The sequence below is a fragment of the Pongo abelii genome, chromosome 2, assembly GCF_028885655.2.
Source record: "Pongo abelii isolate AG06213 chromosome 2, NHGRI_mPonAbe1-v2.0_pri, whole genome shotgun sequence".
NCBI classification, from domain to species: Eukaryota; Metazoa; Chordata; class Mammalia; order Primates; family Hominidae; genus Pongo; species Pongo abelii.
The window spans coordinates 54,226,698-54,246,403 of record NC_085928.1 but is presented as its reverse complement, the minus strand read 5'-3'; positions in this window follow the sequence as shown (position 1 = coordinate 54,246,403).

The window sequence follows — 19,706 nt, the reverse complement described above, 5'->3', positions numbered from 1 at the left end:
GGAGAAGGGATATGATATGAAGCCGTTTAGATAGCAGTTGACTTGAAATGTGGTTCCTCTTAGACAACTTAAAGTAATAGAACAAAATGGGTTGCTTAGGAGAAAGGTGTGTGCATGCAAGAAGCATGTTTCTTGCTTCTGCTACACAAGTGTCTGTTACACAAGACAGAAATCTGATTCAAATTAGACTATGCAAGAAAATGATCTTGGGGGGCAAGCGTATGGGGTATTTTTAAGAGATTCAGGAATGTGGGGAGTAAGTCTGAACCACAGGAATAATTGGAGACAGTGAGTCAAGCAGCATCAGGACCCTCTATCTGTTAGCTATTCCTCTATGCCTGCTACCTCCTTTCTCTCTCTTCCCCCTGCCCCACAAACTCCACTGTTTTATTGTTTCATAGGTATGATGATTCTGGAGCAGTTTTATTGCTTGGTTCCAGTTCTAAAAATTTAAGAGAAGACATATTTTAAGGAAAGGCCTGATCTCATTAAACACTTTTCTCTAAAGTATTTTCGAGCAGCATGACAGAATAACATAGAAAACGTCTAAGTCACACAATGAAGAGGTTCACTGAGCTTTTTTTCCAGCATTAAAGACAGCTTATGTGGTTTCTACCATGTTCTCCCACGTGATTGTCCTTAAAGCCAAATACACACTTGTAAGATATCTAGACATATTACAAAATAATTAGTTTGTGGTCCTGGAGCAATAATTATAGCAAAAAAAGCTAACACTGGATCAACATGACTTCAACAATATGCACTGTAATTTAATAACAATAACTCTTATTTCTTAATGGAACACGAACTCCTGATTGTGAAGCGTGTGTGGCAGGGCTCGTGGCCTTCTTTCTCTCCATTATACCATTCTCCAAATTTGTGTACTTCAGAACTTTTGCTAACATTAATACCAAATGACTTGTTACTCATCCCACTAGTGATCACCATATACCTTATTGGATGATACTACTCTTAACCTACACCCTCCAAGATTACCAAGCTGTATCAGAAACTTAAACATATCTGCATTTATTGCCGGGCCCAATGTTCACGCCTGTAATCCCAACATTTTGGGAGGCCAAGGTGAGTGGATCGCTTGAGCCCAGAAGTTTAAGACCAGACTGAGCAACATGGAGAAAACCTGTCTCTACAAAAAAACAAAAAGCAAAAATTAGCCAGGCATGGTGGTGAGTAACTGTGGTTCCAGCTACTTGGGAGGCTGAGGTGAGAGGATTGCTTGAGTCCGGGAAGCAAAGGTTGTAGTGAGCCGAGGTCATAACTCTGCACTCCAGCCTGGGCCTCAGAGACAGACCTTGTCTCAAAAAGAAAAAAAAAAATCTGCATTTATGAACATCCATTAAGTGCCTAATGATTTACATACATGCTAACTTATTTCACCTTTACAATAATCTCCTGAGGTAAGTTTTAATGTCCCTATTTAATAGATGAAGCATCTGCAGCCTAGAGTGCTTATGAAATCAGACTAAGATCACGCTAAATGCAAATTCTGCATCTGATTGGAAGTCAAATTCAACCTGACTCCAAATGTGTGCCCTTCTTCACCCTGCTATCTTGCTAATGCTAACCAGCAACAGAAGTATGATGGCTTATCAACTCTTTAACCTACATATGCATGTCTGTACAATTAACTCCTTTTTGTATTATATGACATATCGACACAGTTTAATTAAACCATCCTTAAATCTTCAATACGGATATAAATTACAAAATAACTTAAAATACCAGATTATCCATCTTGAAATTGAAAGATGACATCGTTGTTCCACAGATGCATAATATGAAATTACAGCAAAAAGAACTGTGACATATCCATATGCATGCAAAAAATTTGGTTGTCTATAAACGTCAGCCCATATACCACTTCCAGGTGAATACTCTCAATTATATATTTCAGTGAGGCTTCTACATGCCTTTTTAGACTTCTTTCTCCCCTTTATATCACTTCTAATATTTTTAAACTTCAGAACTTTTGCTAACGTTAATATCAAATAACTTATTACCCATCTTACTACTAGTAACAACATATTATTATTGAGTGAAAACATTCTAACAAACTCTCTTCATTAACATCTAATTGTATGTCTATAGATGCTTCTATGTGTATAATTGACCCTTGAAATTGTGGGAGTTGGGTCACCAATTTCTTGCACAGCTGAAAATTAGTGTATAACTTTTGACTCCCAAAAAAACTTAACTACTAATAGCTTACCGTTGACTGGAAGCCCTATAGATAACATAAACAGTCAAAACATATTTCATATGTTATATGTGTTTTATACTGTATTCTCACAATAAAGAAAGCCAGAGAAAGGAAAATGTTATTTAAAAAAAAGTAAGGAAGAGAAAATATATTTACTACTCATTAAGTGTGATGACTAACTGATCTAAGGGGTCTGGGGAGTCATGTCCTACAAACCGTAAATTCTCATCAGATGGGTTTTATTTAACCCTATGTATTGTGACTTACTTTTCAACCTGACTCTGGCATAACATTTCATGACAGATAAAGATGAAAATCAAAATATTTTACCCCAAAACATGTTTCTTTGCCATATTTTGAAATGGCCCTGCAAAGCCAAAGCCATCCTTTGTGGGGGCAGGGGGAATTTGCATCTGTAAAGAATCTTTATTAACATAGCTAGATCTTATTGCTTCCAGGCCCTCCCAATCATGAAGAGATTAACTGATAGTTCAGCACCTTTGAAAGGTCTGAATAGGAAACATTTGTCATCTATCGTCTCTAAGGGCAGCCAGTATGAGACTTAGGAAACTTGGTCCGCACAATCTTTTATCTTAACCTAAACATTCCCTTTCTATTGATCCCAGATCTTTAGATAAACTCAACCAATTGTCAACCAGAAAATTTTTAAATTTACCTGTATCCTGGAACACTCCTTCTGCCCAATCCTGCCCCGGCCCGCTTTCAGTTGTCACGAACCAATGTACATCTTAAATGTATTTGACTGATGTCTCATGTCTCCCAAAAATATATAAAACCAGGCTGCGCCCTAACCTCTTTGGGAACATGTTCTCAGGATCTCCCGAGGGGTGTGTCACAGGCCATGGTCACTCTTGTTTTGCTCAGAATCAATCTCTTCAAATAGCTTGCAGTTTGACCCTTGTTGTTGACAAGTGGAAGTGGATTATTATGAAGGTCTTCACCCTCATCGTCTTCACATTGAGAAGGCTGAGGAGGAAGAAGAGGGGGAGTTGGTCTTGCTATTTCAGGGATGGCAGGGGTGAAAGAAAATCCATGTATAAGTGCACCTGTGCATTTCAAACTTGTGTTGTTCAAGTGTTAACTGAATATCCATAGATGCTTGTATATCTGTAGTGGCTTCTATATGATTTGTGACTTACGGGACGAAAAGAAACTTTCCAGAGGAGGAAAACTTATTTTTTTTGAGTAAAAACATGATAAATTAATATTACTTTGGGGTGTACCGTCAGAGTGTTCACTGATACTAATATCTTTCCTGACATCCTCCCTAGAAGTGAATGAGTTGGGGAGAAACAAAATTTTATAAGAAGTGTATACCTGAAAGAAATATTGAAATCAGGTCATAAGAGAAAACTGTGAATCAGACACTTTAAAATTCATCCTGATTGTAAATGAGAATATAGTGTGTGACATGTCTAACTATTGCCCAGACTTTTCAAGAGCTGGCATTCCATCTTCAGATGTTGTATTACCAAACAAACCTACACTGTTTACGATCTTGCAAAATCTCTTTGAACCTCACTAAATTGTAAACCCTTAAATCAAGATCCTGCCAGGATGAGATGATTCTTGCAAGAATGATAACCTGCAGATAAGGCAAAATAAAATTTAGTTGGATCTTAAAATGACTTGAATTAACTCTAGCAATGGAAATGTCAATCAAAGGGCCTCTAGTCAAGGCTAAATCCAAACTGGTATTTGACTCCTAAGACTGGATACCTTGGTTATTATTGCTTCTATTATATTTATACATTTTTCAACTCCAAATGTAGAAATAAAAAAACCATAAGCCTGAGTGAACAAATATCAGGGCCAAGTACATTAGTAAGTTAATTTGAAGTAAGGAAAAAGAAGTTTGTTCTAAATCCAGAGCATTTGTACCTTGTAAATCAAGTCTAGACATTAAGGTTTCTAGTGATGCCTCTCTGTTTTTTGTTGTTTTTGTTTTCTTGTGGAGCCGAAGATGGAGATGATGTGACTCTGGGTGGCTTTGCAAATTCACAGAGGAGAAACAGCAAGCATGTTCTTCATGTAGTTATATTGTAAGATAGAAACATTATTTCTGGCCATTTGATTCTGATGTATTTTAATCTGAAAACGTATCAACAAATACATTATACCTATTACTAATATAACCAATGAACAGTAGCTTTGGCCTTTTCCTTTTCCTATTTCTGTGTAAGAAATAGGGAATTTTCTGGCATTATAATACTACAGTGATGTGAAATATTTTTGATATGTGTCATTGCCTAAATGAGACATCTCACTATTAATATAGCTTTTTAAATAAAATAAAAATCAGGGCCATGTTAATTTTGATTAATTTAATCATTATTTTCTAAACTGAAGACATCAGGTTCTTCTACTTAGCAAAATATTTATCAATCACCTCTGTTGCAGAAACAGCTGTCTTCTATTATTCATTCTCTCCTTCCTTTTAATAGTAAAATCTCCTGAATTTTCAGTTGATGCCAAGATTAGTAAAACAAGGGTTTTTTAATTCTCAGAAACTTGTAACTCTCAAAAAATATGTAACACTAAATACATATTACATTTTTTTCTTTGATGTTTATCCCAAAGAAGTTGTAACAAAATCTACAACAATTGATTCATAGAAAGATGAAATGACTCTTCTTTTTGAGGAGATCTGAAATAGCAGACCGTATGTATTTTGTTTTGGACATTTTAAGTTCATGATTTCTATTATATTTGCAAGTGGAGTATCACTTAAGTGATTGCATGATTTCAGTATGAATCTGGAGGCCTGCAGAGAAGTCTGAACTGCTGTCAGAAGTAAAATTATAAATTCAGTCTTCATGTAAAGATGCTATTGAAAGCCATAAAGTTGTATGAGATTACCTGGAATAAGGCAGTATATGTGAAAAGAATCTACAATCCATTAATAGCTCTGTGGCATTCAAATATTTATTTATTGTGAAGGAGGAGTTAGAAGTGGCGGGAATGAGTCCCTGAATAACATGGAGACCAGGGAAATGTGATCTCCTGGAAGCCAAGGAAACAAAATGTTTTAATAAGAAAGCAGTGCTTAAAAATATTGAAGGTGGGGCCAGGGCGTGGTGGCTCATGCCTAGAATCCCAGCACTTTGGGAGGCCGAGGTGGGCAGATCACCTGAGGTCAGGAGTTTGAGACCAGCCTGATCAACATGGAGAAACCCCGTCTCTACTAAAGATACAAAATTAGCCAGGCATGGTGGTGCATGCCTGTAATCCCAGTTACTCGGGAGGCTGAGGCAGGAGAATCGCTTGAACCTGGGAGGCGGAGGTTGCGGTGAGCCAAGATCATGCCACTGCACCACAGCCTGGGCAACAGGAGCGAAACTCCATCTCAAAAAAAAATATATATATATATACAGAATGTGACTGAGATGTTAAGTAATATAAAGAACAACAAATGACTTTTTAATTGAAAACATGAATATCACTGATAATCTTTAAAAAAAGCAATTTCAATGGCTTGGTAGTCAGTGAAAACAAATTGAATTTGGTTGAAGATAGAAAGGAGGAAAGAAAATGAAGACAACTATTACTGATCACTCTTTCAAGAAGTTTTTCTTTGAGTGGGGACAATCACTTCCATAGCTAAAGCTTACAGAGCTCACTCATATATAGGTACTGTTCTAATTCTGCTTACATATATTAACTCATTTTACTTTACTTCAATCCTACTACGTAGATATATTTATTGTTCCCATTTTAGAGATAATGAAGCTGAGGCATGGAGTATTCAAATAATTTGTCCAATATCATGTGCTAAAAAGTGGCAGAGCTAAGATTCAAATCCAGGCAGCTTATAACAGTAGAGACTTTCTCGTACCTAATTTCGTTGGTTTTGACAGACTATCGGGACTCTTTCATTCCCACTTGTTTTCCATTGCTTTGTAGTTGACAAGGACTCAGCTCCCAGACATTGGAATGCTAAGAAGTAGAATTTCAAAGCTGATGGTTTGAAAATGGAGTGACATTCAGATCTATATCATCTTCAGATCTACAGTCCTTGATCTGGAAGACTGTAATTTTTGTTTTGTTTTATTTTGTTTGTTTTTTGTTTTTGCTTGGATGAGGTTTGTAGTTTTTATAAAAGTTATCTTTATTTTGGTTTGGTTTTCTAATTTTTAGAGAAAAATTGACACTCACAATGACATTGGCTTCTTATTCATTTGTCAGTCTGAGACTATAATGCAATTTTTCTTCCAATAACTAGCTGGGAAGAAAGGGATAGTGAAGTCAACTGTTGAGGCGTCTTTAGGCAGCAAGGAGGTTCAGACATTGGCTTCTGACAAAATAATACATATAGGCATAAAGGGAAACTATGGGGAGCCTCAAATTAAGATTAAAACAGGATAGCCCTAACAGAGTGCTTTTATACCTTATGTTAAAATATTTCTCTCCATTTTTGCCTGGCCGAAAGCGGAGACATACATCATGTCAGAATTTATAATGACAAAAAAACCATGTTCACCTACGCTTTTATATGTGAAATACTGTATATTTGAAGCACACTAGTAAAAAAGTCACCATATCCATCTTTACTGAATTAACTGCACTACTTTCTAGCTGTGTGGCCATGGACATGTTCCTTAACTCTCGGTGCCTCAATTTCGTCATCTGTAAAATGAGAATAATAATGAATATCTATTTACTAAATGTGAAGCATAGTTAGCATTCCAAATTTGGACCAAATGAACAAAACACTGAAGTTTATATTTCCTTGAACGGCTATGTAACACATGATTATTCCAATCCTACAGAAAGGTCTTACCTTTTCGCAACATTCCCAGACAGATACAGCTGATTCCAACTAACTCCAAGTCTCTCCTACAAATCATCCACTAACTTAGTAGTAGTTTTCCTAAAGCACTTTTAACATCTTGAGTCTTCTTCACTCAAAAGTGATGACAATTCCCTCTTATCATCTACATCATATTCCATGTATAATACCTATATTTTAAGACCCTCCCAAGTTTGTGGATTCTCCTGTTTTATTTTTCTTAACTTCGTTTTATTCAGCTGGTTATTCTTACTTTTCTATAGACATGCCCTTCTCACTATACCATCAATTTACCTGAACTCTTTTCTCAAATCTATCCTGGAAACTCCTCACATTATCTATTTATATATATATTTATTTATTTATTTATTTATTTTTGAGACAGAATCTCGCTCTGTCTCCCATGCTGGAGTGGAGTGACGCTATTGCAGCTCACTACAACCTCCACCTCTTAGATTCAAGCGATTCTTATGCCTCGGCCTCCTGAGTAGCCGGGATTACAGGCACGTGCCACCATGCCTGGCTAACTTTTGTATTTTTAGTAGAGACTGGGTTTTGCCATGTTGCCAGGCTCTTCTCAAACTCCTGAGCTCAAAGCGATCAGCCTTCCACGGCACCTCGGCCTTCCACCGTGCTAGGATTACAGGCATGAGCCACAGCGCCTGGCCTCACATTTAAATCTTTGGTGCTTCCTACAAAATAAAGTTCAAACTTCATATTTATCATTGCAGCAGACCATTCCATTCAATTTTATAAGCCCTTATACCTGTTCATAATTGCTAGAGGTCTTTTGTTGTCGTTTTCTTTTGTTTTGTGGAGTTCTTTTTCCCTTTCCCAGAAGATACAGTCAATACAGATTCTTGGCTGATTCAAATAAATATGCCTCTTCCAACCTCACTTTCCTGTCTTATCTTTTACAATTGTCATTTCTCTATTTCCTCTTCTGAAATAGTGTATGCTCTAGACTACTGCCATTTCTCAAACACTCCGAGTACTTACATAGTTTTGTATATATCTATTTATTCTATTCCTTATGATTAACATTCACTGTTTAACTTGTCTAGGAAATTCCCACTCTCTTTTCCTGGTTTGTACATAAAGCCTTTCCAGACTTTTGAAGCTAAATTAATTTCTTCCTCCACTGGATTTTAACAGCAACTCCCACACACATCTCTCATAGGCTAGCACCGATCACACTGTGTTCTGATTATTAGTTTAACTAACAGGCTCATCAGATGCTGAGCTCCCAGCAAGTGGGAAGAGAGTCACATCCATCTGTGCGTTACATACTACGCCTTAGATCTGGAAGGTTGTATCTAATATTGGTTGTTTTGAAAAGCCTATTTTATATCACAGATCCTCTTGGAAGCTTTGTTATAGAATTCAGCCATAATAATGTTGTGATTTTGTAATGACTCAAATTGCAAAGCTGCTGAATTTTTAGTTGAAAAGGAAGTAAGATGTCCATCGGCCCAACCCACGTATGTGCTACGCATTTCAAAGTCATATAGTGAGACGATAATAAATAATAGTTTTTTTGTTTTCAAATTAATTGCCAGAACGCTGTCTCATATCCGGTCTCTTAAAATCTAGCTCATTTTTTCATGAAAATAGTGTTATTACTAGAAAATTATAGCTTATTTTGATTGAGCTGTTTTAAATATTTTATACCCATTAACTTATTAATTCCTGGCAATAAACTTAGGATTCATTGGTAAGCCAATTTGTAGTATCTTCAAACACAGTAACCATCTCATATAGTCTTCTGTTTTTCAGTTAAAAATTTAACACCTGCAATGTGTCAGATAGGCATTATGTACCAGATGACATAATACAAACTAGGATATCTGTCTCTATATAACTTAATTCTAGAAGGGCAGAAAAATATGGACATTTAAGAAAAGTAGTACCAGGTTTGATAAGGGCTGTGAAAACAATTATAATAAGATATATTTTAGATAGGACAGTTAAGGATGGCTAATTTTATCAAAGCTAGGGGAGATGAGATCAAGAGTAGTGGCAGAAAACCTTTGAGAGAGGAAAGGTCAATCCCTCTATTGTAATGACAGTGAGAAAGAAGAAAAGAAAGTAAACATAGGTATTTTTGTTGTTTGATTGTGGAAGAGTGAAGGATTTCCTATTAATGACTGACGTTTCCAATGCAAAATTAAAGGCGGCATAAATATATTAAGTAGGGCTTGAGATTTGTAAAAATATGGCCCCACTTTAGCTTTCGCCAAATAGCTATACACTTTCTCCTGTGAAAAGTGCCTCAATCGCATCCTGTTTATCAGAATCTCACATCTAAATTGTCATGCTGTTTAACTCTGAGCACATATTTGGCAAACAATAAAGAAGCGCTATCACAAGAGCTGCTAATCACATTCTTGCTACACAGATTTAACAACCATTAAACTGGTTGGCCTTGTGCTATGATAGAGATGGGTGGTCTTTGATGAATGTTTATACCTCTACAAATAACTCAATTGTGACTGTCCAAAACTGAAAGCTCTTTCAAGGCTTTGTACACTTTTACAAAAGCAGAGCCTTTGTTTGTTATAAGTTAATAGCTTTAGCAAACATGTAGCCAAGATGGCTTTTGAATGGAAGGTGACCCTTCGAGCTAAGTCACCTTGCTTGGCATATCAGAAAAGGAAATAACTAATTATGTGTGGGCACTAAAGAACAACGGTTGTTACTTTGTGCACTAAAGATATAATGTACTAGGAACATAATACTCCTGGATTAAGGTTTTGATAAGGATAACCACTTACCTTTTCCTGGTTAATTCTGAAGACATTCTTATGTTTTTCTACATTATGTTCAGATACTTGCCTAACTCCAGTTGCTAATACATATAGTAAAAGATTAGCTCTCACAATAATTGCCATAAAATGAAAACGATGACACATTCTAAGAGCAATTAGAGAGTTAAGCAATGCTCTATGAAAATGCAGAGAAGGCATGACTTTGCCTCTCTGTTGCATCATTCCTGCACTATTCTATATGCCATTAAAATTTGTTTTGCAATCTAGTTTATTATAGTAGTAGTGCTACCATTATTTGCATTTCTGCTAAAGGGAAGAAATACTCCATAAATTACTACACCTTTTTGGGGTTGGGGAGAAGGTAAGAGGTTTTATTGCTTTATCGAAATTGAATTTTCTTTTCCATCATTTTTTTTTTTTTCTTTTTGAGACTGAGTCTTGCTCTGTTGCCCTGGCTGGAGTGCAGTGGCAGATCTCGCCTCACTGCAACCTCTGCCTCCCAGGTTCAAGTGATTCTCCTGCTTCAGCCTCCCAAGTAGCTGGGACTACAGACGTGTGCCACCACACCTGGCTAATTTTTGTTTTAATGGAGCCTAGGTTTGACCTTGTTGGCCAGGCTGGTGCCAGTCTGGTCTTGAACTCATGATCTCAAGTGATCTGCCCGCCTCAGCCTCCCAAAATACTGGGATTACAGGCATGAGCCACCACTCCCAGCCTGAATTTTCTATAAACATAAAATTTTCAAAATGACTTTTTGCTACATTGCTCTCTGAAATTTTTCTACATCCTACTGCTTTATTTAGAAAATGAATATTTCCAAATTAAAATTTTACACAGCAATCAGTTTTTATGACCAGTAATGATAGTTTTCATTTATATACATTTTTCAGTGTACAAAGTGCTTTCATTACCCCACATTAAGATGGAAAAAGCCGGGTAATACAAGAAAATTGACTATGCTCATCCAGCTGAAAAGGGTTTGTAATACAGATTGCCTAAATACTAGTGCTATGTTTGGTCACTGTTGGCTTTCTCCTTGTATAATTTTTATAATTTATGTAAGATAGTTCATCCCATAAGATTCTGTAAACTACTTTTGAAATTTTTAGTGTTAGTGTATATATACAATTAAAAATAAAAGTGAAACTAGTTATTAGAGAATGTGAAGAATTTTATTGCTAGTCAATTTATGCTGTAGCATATTTGTTCCTAGATAACAGAAAAGCAAATATAAATGATAGTAGGATGGGTGTGGTGGCTCACACCTCTAATCTCAGCACTTTGGGAGGCTGAGGCAGGAGGATTGCTTGAGCTGAGGAGTTCAAGACCACCCTGGCTAAGATAGAGAGACCCCCATCTCTAGAATTATTTTCTTTCTTTTTTATTTTTTTGGGATGGAGTCTTGCTCTGTCACCCAGGCTGGAGTGCAGTGGAATGATTTCGGCTCACTGCAACCTCCACCTCCCAGGTATAAGCTAAGCTATTTTCCTGTCTCAGCCTCCCGAGTAGCTGGGACTACAGGCGACCGCCACTACACCTGGCTAATTTTTGTATTTTCAGTAGAGACGGGGTTTAACCATATTGGCCAGGCTGGTCTCAATCTCCTGACCTCATGATCCACCCACCTCGGCCTCCAAAAGTGCTGGGATTACAGGTGTGAGCCACCACCCCCAGCCTTTCTTTCTTTTTTAATTAGCTGGGCATGGTGGCACAGGCCTGTAGTCCCAGCTGCTCAGGAGCTTGCAGTGGGAGCATTGCTTGGGCCCGGGAGGTCAAAGCTTCAGTGAGTCCTGTTCATACCACAGCACTCCAGCCTGCGTGACAGAGTGAGAACCTGTCTCAAAACACAAACAAACAAACAAACATGGTGGTAGCTCTACCCTGTATTCAGTCAGATTATAAAATAAGTCACTCCTTAGAGCATGTAAAATAATCATAATAAAATTTTGGAGACATAGAATCTATTAACTCTGTCCTTTGCGTGTTTATATCTTTTGATTGCTCTACTCTTGTTCTTATATCTTGTATTATATTAATTTATGTGCAAAACTTACCCATAGAATTTTAACAATGAGGGGCAAACCAGCCTAAATTCTAAATCAAAAGGCTTTCAGCCTGCCTTTTCTTTTTCTTTTTCTTTTTTTTTTGAGATGGAGTCTTGCTCTGTCTCCCAGGCTGGAGTGCAGTGGCTCAATCTTGGCCTGCCCTTTATTTTTCTAAATGGTAAAAAAGAATTACAGTTAGATGTGCTGTAACTGGCCTACAAATTTTGCTCTTGGGGAGAAAATAGAAGAACACCTAAAAAATGCATAATTCATCTTTATTCATTCGGTCATTTGACAAATATTTGCAGAGTTCCTTTTTCCTGCCAGCAACAGTTCCAGGTGCCTGATATATGATAATGAACAAAAGAAACAGGACCCCTGTCCCCATGAAGTTCAGAAGGATATTCAGCCAATAAACACACACACACACACACACACACACACACACACACACACACATCCCTTCAAGTCATGTCTTGCAGAGAGAAGTTCTATGAAATGAATTAATACAACGCAGTTTATGTTCCTGTGCTTAGTCTAGGAATAAAGTCTGGAATTTTACCAGGCACATGCCACCCACTGTGTGCTCCTAACAACCTTTAACTCGCATGGCCACATTTGAATTTCTTTTGTTGTTTAGAATGTATAAAAAGCTGATATTTGGAAACGTTCATAGAAACTCAAGCAATAAACAAATACATAATATTGTACAGAGATTTTCACCAACTCTAGTCAGAATTTAGATATTTAAAAATAAGTTCAATTAGATATAATTAATATTTCAGCATATTAATATTAAAGCAAAAACTACTAATAGGGATTTCTCAAAAATGAGATTAATTCGTCTTGGGTAAAATTTCAAGTAGCTAAATTATTATTAACTGGGCTTTTTTTCCAAATGTAAAATAGTATTTTGTTAATTTACTTTATTTAAAGTTAATTTACTTTATTTTTTGTTTTTCCTTTATCATTATTCAGCTCCTCTCTAAAAATGACTGTGAGGATGAATTGTATGTGTCATCTTGACTGGGCCACCAAACATTTGGCTGCAAATGATTCTGGGTTTGTCTGTGAGAATGTTTCTAGATGAGATGAATGTTTGAATTGGTAGACAGTGAAGCAGATTGTCCTCCGTAATGCGGATGGGCTTCATCCTATCAACTGAAGACCCCAACAAAACAACAGGCTGAGCAAGAGGGAACGTTTTCTGCCTGACTGTATGATGTGGGACATTGCTCTTTCTGGTCTTTGGACACAGGCTGAAATATTAGTCCTTTTTAGGTCTACAGCCTCCCAGGTTTTGAACTGAAATTTCCATCATCTGCTCTCCTGGTTCTCTGACATTGGGAATCAATTCTCCTGGATCTGCAGCTTGCCAACTTCAGTTCTCGACACTTCTCATCCTTGATAATAATGTGTGCTAATTGACGATAGATTTTGGTACCATGAGTGAAGCTAGAGGAACAACATTTTAAAGATAAGTGTTCTGAATTAGTTCTGTGGTTTTTTGAACTGGTTCTCTAATCTGATTGGATGTAAATAATCCATTTCTAGTAGTAAAGCACTGAAAGTCCAGGGCATGATCTGGCAAGAGAGACTTGCAAAATGTCACCACTGGATATTCCTCATCAAACACGTATAAGAAGCAAAGACCTGGGTGACTATGTATATGACATCCTCCATACTTTTGTCAAACTAATGAGTAGAATGGGTTGGCTGGTTGTTCTAATGTCATTGGACAAAGCAGGGAAAGAAAAAGATAAGGTAAGGGATCTGAATTCCCAGCTCAGGTGCCATATAAAAGAACTGAAAGCTTTTTTGTGTGCCCCGAAACTTATTTCCTTATAGCCACAGGACTGAGATTGCTGAAAACGCACCTAAAGTCTCATCCTCTGAGTGGCTGAATTACGGTACAAGTTGAACTCTCAGCCTCACAGGGTGCTCACTGTTCAAATGAGGGCATTGATTGGAAAAACAAATGGGATGGTAAAGTTGAAATGGGGATGTGTGGGAAGTCACTGATGAAGATGGGGATACTGAAGCCCTAAATTTTGATGAGTTGATTTTGCCAGTGAAAGCAGCCTCTATACGCTCAGTGGAAATGGTTTTTCCACTCCTTTTTGAGGGAGATTAACTTTACATTGCCTGAAAAAATTGGAATGGCCTCTCCTGAAGCAGTTGCCTTTCGAGACAGTGCTGATTCTGCTCAGGACCTACCTGATCAGCCCCCTTTGCATCTAGACCTATGATAGATTCAAGTCCCAGCAGGATCCTAAAGGTGAGGTACTAAGTGTGAACCAAGAGGAAGTGTGCTACATTACAAAAGAGCTATATGAAATTTTTAATTTATACAGACAGAAATCTGGGGAACATGGGCTGAGAAAGGACATTAGGCATATGGGAAAATGGTGGAAAAAACACAAAGTTGGATCAGGCTGAATTCGTTGATATGGGCTTATTAAGCAGATATTCTTCATTTAATGTTGCAGTGTGAAGAGTTAGAAATGGCTATAATGGTTTGTTTGGTTGGTTTGCTGAAACATGGACAAGAAGGTGGCCCATAAGAGGAAGTTACAAATGTTGGACCTATCTTTTTTTTAAGGTGGAGAAAGGGATTCAAAGTTTTAGAGAGATTGAAATGTTAGACCCATTTAAAACCTACTCACTCATCCTGAGAAAGTCCAGAAGACACACTTTTCATGACTGTGAGAAATAAATTTGCGAAGGGAATGCCAGCATCCTAGAAGAGCTCTTCTAGGATGTTACTCTTCTCTATAGATCAGGCCTTACACGGAACTGTGGCAATGGAAGAAGGAAACATAAATACAATGGATGAGATTGGATCCTGTTATGTCTGAGGCAAAATGATGTCACTCAACTGCTATAGATAAGGTAAGCTTGGTAACCATAATTGTCAAACCAGTAATCAGAATCGTCTGATTCTCGAAGGTCTGGCACTGGCTAGTTGATCTCAGTGTTCCTGGCAGTAAAATCAATAGAAAGCCTACTAAATTCTTACTTGGTCTGTAAAAATAGAAAATGTCTAAGTAAGGCCAGGTGCGGTGGCTTACACCTGTAATCTCAGCACTTTGGGAGGCTGAGTCTGTTTGATCATTTGAGGTCAGGAGTTCAAGACCAGCCTGGCCAACATTGTGAAACCTTGTCTCTACTAAAAATATATAACTTAGCCAGGTGTGGTGGCGGGCACCTGTAGTCTCAGCTACTTGGGAGGTTGAGGCAGGACAATTGCTAAACCTGGGAAGCAGAGGTTGCAGTGAGCTGAGATCATGCAACTGCACCCCAGCTTGGGTGACAGAGTGAGACTTCATCTCAAAAATAAAAAAGAAGAGAAAAAAAAGAAAAGAAAAGAAAAAAGAAAATGTCTAGGTCAAGTGAATGAAAGGCTAACTTCAATAATACAGATGGAGAATTATAGCCCTTCAATCAATTCTAACACTTGAACCAGCTTACAGACCCAGAACCCCTTATATGAAAGGGAGGTGGCTGGTCATGGTGGCTCACACTTGTAATCCCAGCACTTTGGGAGGCCAAGGTGGGTGGATCACAAGGTCAGGAGATCAAGACCATCTTGGCTAACACGGTGAAACCTCGACTCTACTAAAAATACAAAAAAAAAAAAAAAAAAAGAAAAAGAAAAAGTAAAAGAAAAAAAAAGTAGTTGGGCATGATGGTGCATGCCTGTAATCCTAGCTACTCAGTAGGCTGAGGGAGGAGAATCACTTGAACCCGGCAGGTGGAGGCTGCAGTGAGCCGAGATGGTGCCACTGCACTCCAGCCTGCAAAGGGAGGCTGCATCTCCTTGAAAAGGATCCTAGTAACTACCAAAAATTTATACTGTTAGTCTTTGTCCTAGCATCCCCCAAAGTAGCACATAGCCTTCTACCAGGATAACTTTGCATCAGAGGAAAGAGATAATCAGACTTTTCATTGACTACTGGACACTGGCACTGAACTAACACTAATTGCAAGAGACGCAAAATGCCATGGTGATCCATTAGTCAGAGTAGCAGCTGATAGAGGCCAGATGATCAATAGAGTTTTAGTTCAGGTCCGTGTCAGTGAGTCCAGTGGGTCCCTGGCCCTGTTCTATGGTTATTTTCTAAGTTCTGAAATGCATAATTGGAATAGATATGCTCATCAGCTGGCAGGGTCTCCATATTCCTTTTCCCAATCCATGGAATGATGTGTATTCTGGTGGGAAAGGCCAAGTAGAAGCCAACAGAACGGTCGCTAAGTTGAAAAATGCTAAACCAAAAATAATACTGTACTCTAGGGAGGATTACAGAGATTAGTGCCACCAACAAAGACTTAAAAGATGCAGGGGTGGTGATTCCCACCACATTCCTTTCAACTCATGTATTTGGACTACATATAAGACAGAGACAGATTGGAAAATTACAAAATATTATTTTAAGCTTGACTAGGTGGTGATCCCAACTGCAGCTGCTGTACCAGATGTGATTTCATTGATTGAGCAAATTACCACACTCCCTGGTAGCTGGTATGCAGCTATTAATCTGGAAAATGGCTTTTTTCCCCATACCTATCAATAAGGTTCACTAGAAACAGTTTACCCTTAAGCTGGCAAGGCCAGCAATGCACCTACACTATCCTACCCCAGGGTTATATCAACTTTCCAGCCCTGTGTCATGATTTAGTTTTCATGGATCTTGATTGATTGTCTTTCCTTTCCACAAGATATCACATTATAAAATGTCCGCTACATTGACGATATTATGCTTATCTGCCTAGTGGACAAAAAGCAGCAATCACTTTAGATTTACTAGTAGGATATGTGTGAGAGTGCAGAAAATTATATCAACAAAAATTCAGGGGCCTTCTACCTCAGTGAAATTTCTAAGGGTCTAGTAATATGGGACATGTACAGATATTCTTCTTAAGATAAAAAATAACCCATTCTACAATCAAATGGAACACAATGCCTATTGGGCCTCTTTGATTTGGAAGGCAATGTATTCCCCATTTGGGTGTGTTACTCTCACCCATATGCTGAGTTACTTGAAAAGCTAGTAGCTTTGAGTGGGCCCCAGAACCAAAACCATCTGTTTATCAGGTTCATACTTCCACGTAAACTGCTCTGCAAATTGGACTAGATGATCCATAAGATCTAAAGTGTCAGTGGCAGATAGAGATGCTGTTTGGAGCACCCATAGATGAATCATAGCCTAGTCTCTTGGGATTTTGGAACAAAACCTTGCCTTCTTCTACTGATAACTACTTCCCTTTCAAGAAACAGCTCTTGGCCTGCTGCTGGGCCTTAGTAGAACTAAACACTTAACTATGGGCCACCAAGTTATCATGTGACCTGAGTTGCCCATCATTAAACGGGTATTGTCTGGCCCACCTAGTCATAAAGTTGGGTGTGCACAGCAGCATTTCATCATCAAATGGAAGAGATTTGTGATTGGACTAGAGAGGCCCTAAAAACACAAGTAAATTCCCTGAAGAAGTGGCCTAAATAGCTATGGTTCCTGCTCCTACTGCGTTGCCTTCTTTCTCTCCGCCTGCAGCTATGGCCTTGTGAGGAATTACCTATAATCAACTGACAAAGGAAGAGACAACTCAGGCCTGGCTAATAGATGGTTCTGCACAATATGCAGGCACCACCAAAAGTGGACAGCTGCAGCACTATAGCTCCTTTCTGGGATATATCTGAAGGACAGCAATAAAGGGTAATCCTCCCAGTGGGCAGAACTTCAAGCAATGCACCTGGTTGTTCACGTTGCTTGAAAGGAGAAATGGCTGGACATGTGATTTTATACCAATTCATGATCTGTGACCAATGATATGGCTGGATGGTCAGGGATTTGGAGGGACCATTATCAGAAAAATTGATGACAAGATAATTTTGAGAATAGATATGTGAATGGACCTCTCTGAATAAACAGATAAATACAGATATTTGTATGCCATGTGAATGCTTACCAAAGGATGAACTGTGCAGGGGGGGATTTTAATAATCAACTGGATGGATAACCTCTTCTGTGGATATCAGTCAACCCCTCTCCCCAGACACTCCTGTCATCTCCCAATGAGCTCATGAACAAAGTGGTTGTGGTGGCAGGAATAGAATTATGCTGGGCAAAATTTCACCAACACTAACTTGACTACAACCACTCCTGAGTACCCAATGTGCCAACAACAGAGACAAACACTAAATCTTCAATATGGTTCTATTCCCCAAGGGTAATGAGCCAGCTACCCTGGTTGCAGGCCAATTACATTGAACTGCTTCCATCTTGGAAGGTCCAATTTTTTTTTTTTTTTTTTTTTTTTTTTTTTTGTTGAGACAGAGTAGTGCTCTGTCGTCCAGACTTGAATGCAGTGGTGCAAACACAGCTCACTGCAGCCTGGACCTCTTGGGCTCAACTGGTCCTCCTGCCTCTCAGCCTCCTGAGTAGTGGGAACTACAGTTGCATGCCACTATGCCCTGCTAATTTTTGTAACTTTCATAGAGACAGGGTTTTGCCATGTTGCTGAGACTGGTCTCAAATTTCTGGGCTCAAGGGATCCACCTGCCTCAGCCTCCCAAACTGCTAGGATTACAGGCATGAACCACCATGCCCAGCCAGGTCCAACATTTTGTTTTTACTGGAATAGCCATTTTATCTGAATATGGATTCGCCTTCCTTGTATACAATGCTTCTATGAGGACCACCATCCTTGGACTTACAGAGTGCCTTATCCACCACCATAGTATTCGGTACATTTGTTTCTGATCTAGGAACTCACAGCACGGCAAAACAAGTGAAGCAATGGGCTCAGGCTTATGGAATTCAACTGGTCTTACCATGTTCCCCACCATCCTGAAGCAACCATTCTGATAGAATGATAGAATGGCCTTTTGAAGACTCACAATATCAGCTGGGGGTAAAACCTTGCAGGGCTAAGGCAAGATTTTTTAAAAAGCTGAATGTGCTCTGAATTAGCACCCAATATATTGTCCTGTATCCTCCATAGCAAGGATTCATGGATCCAGAAATTGAAGAGTGGAAATAAAAGTAGTGCCACTCACTATTACATCCAGTGATCCACTAGAAAAATTATTGCTTCCTATTCCAGTCACCTTATGTTCTGCAGGGCTTAGAAATCTTAGTTCCAGAGAGGGGAATGCTTCCACCAGAATATCCAACAATGATTCCATATGACTGGAAATTAAGACTGTCACCCAGCCATTTTAAGCTCCTCATGCCTTTGAATTATAAGACAGAGAAAGGAATTTTTGTGTTACTTTAGCTAGTTGATTCTAACTACCAAGGAGAAATTGATTACCTCTCCACAGTGGAGATAAGGAAGAGAATGTTTGAAATACAGGAGACCCCATAGGGTGTCCCTTAGTATTACCATGTCCTGTAATTAAGGTCAAGGATAACTACAATGAACCAACCCACGCAGTTCTACTAATAGTTCAGACTCCTCAGGAATGAGTGTTTGAGTCACCCTACCAGGTAAAGAACCACAACCAACTGCAGTGGTTACTGAAGGCAAAGGGAATAACAAACGGGTAATGGAAGATGGTAGGTTTAAATGTTAGCTACAACCATGTGACCAGTTATAAAAATGAGAACCATAATTGTCAAGAGTATTTTGAGTATTTTCTTTTTTTTTTTTTGGAGACAGAGTCTCACTCTGTTGCCCAGGCTGGAGTGCAATGGTGTGATCTCGGCTCACTGCAACCTCCACCTCCTGGATTCAAGCGATTCTCCTGCCTCAGCCTCCTGAGTAGCTGGGATTATAGGCACGCGCCACCATGCCTGGCTAATTTTTGTATTTTTAGTAGAAATGGGGTTTCAGCATGTTGGTTAGGCTGGTCTCAAACT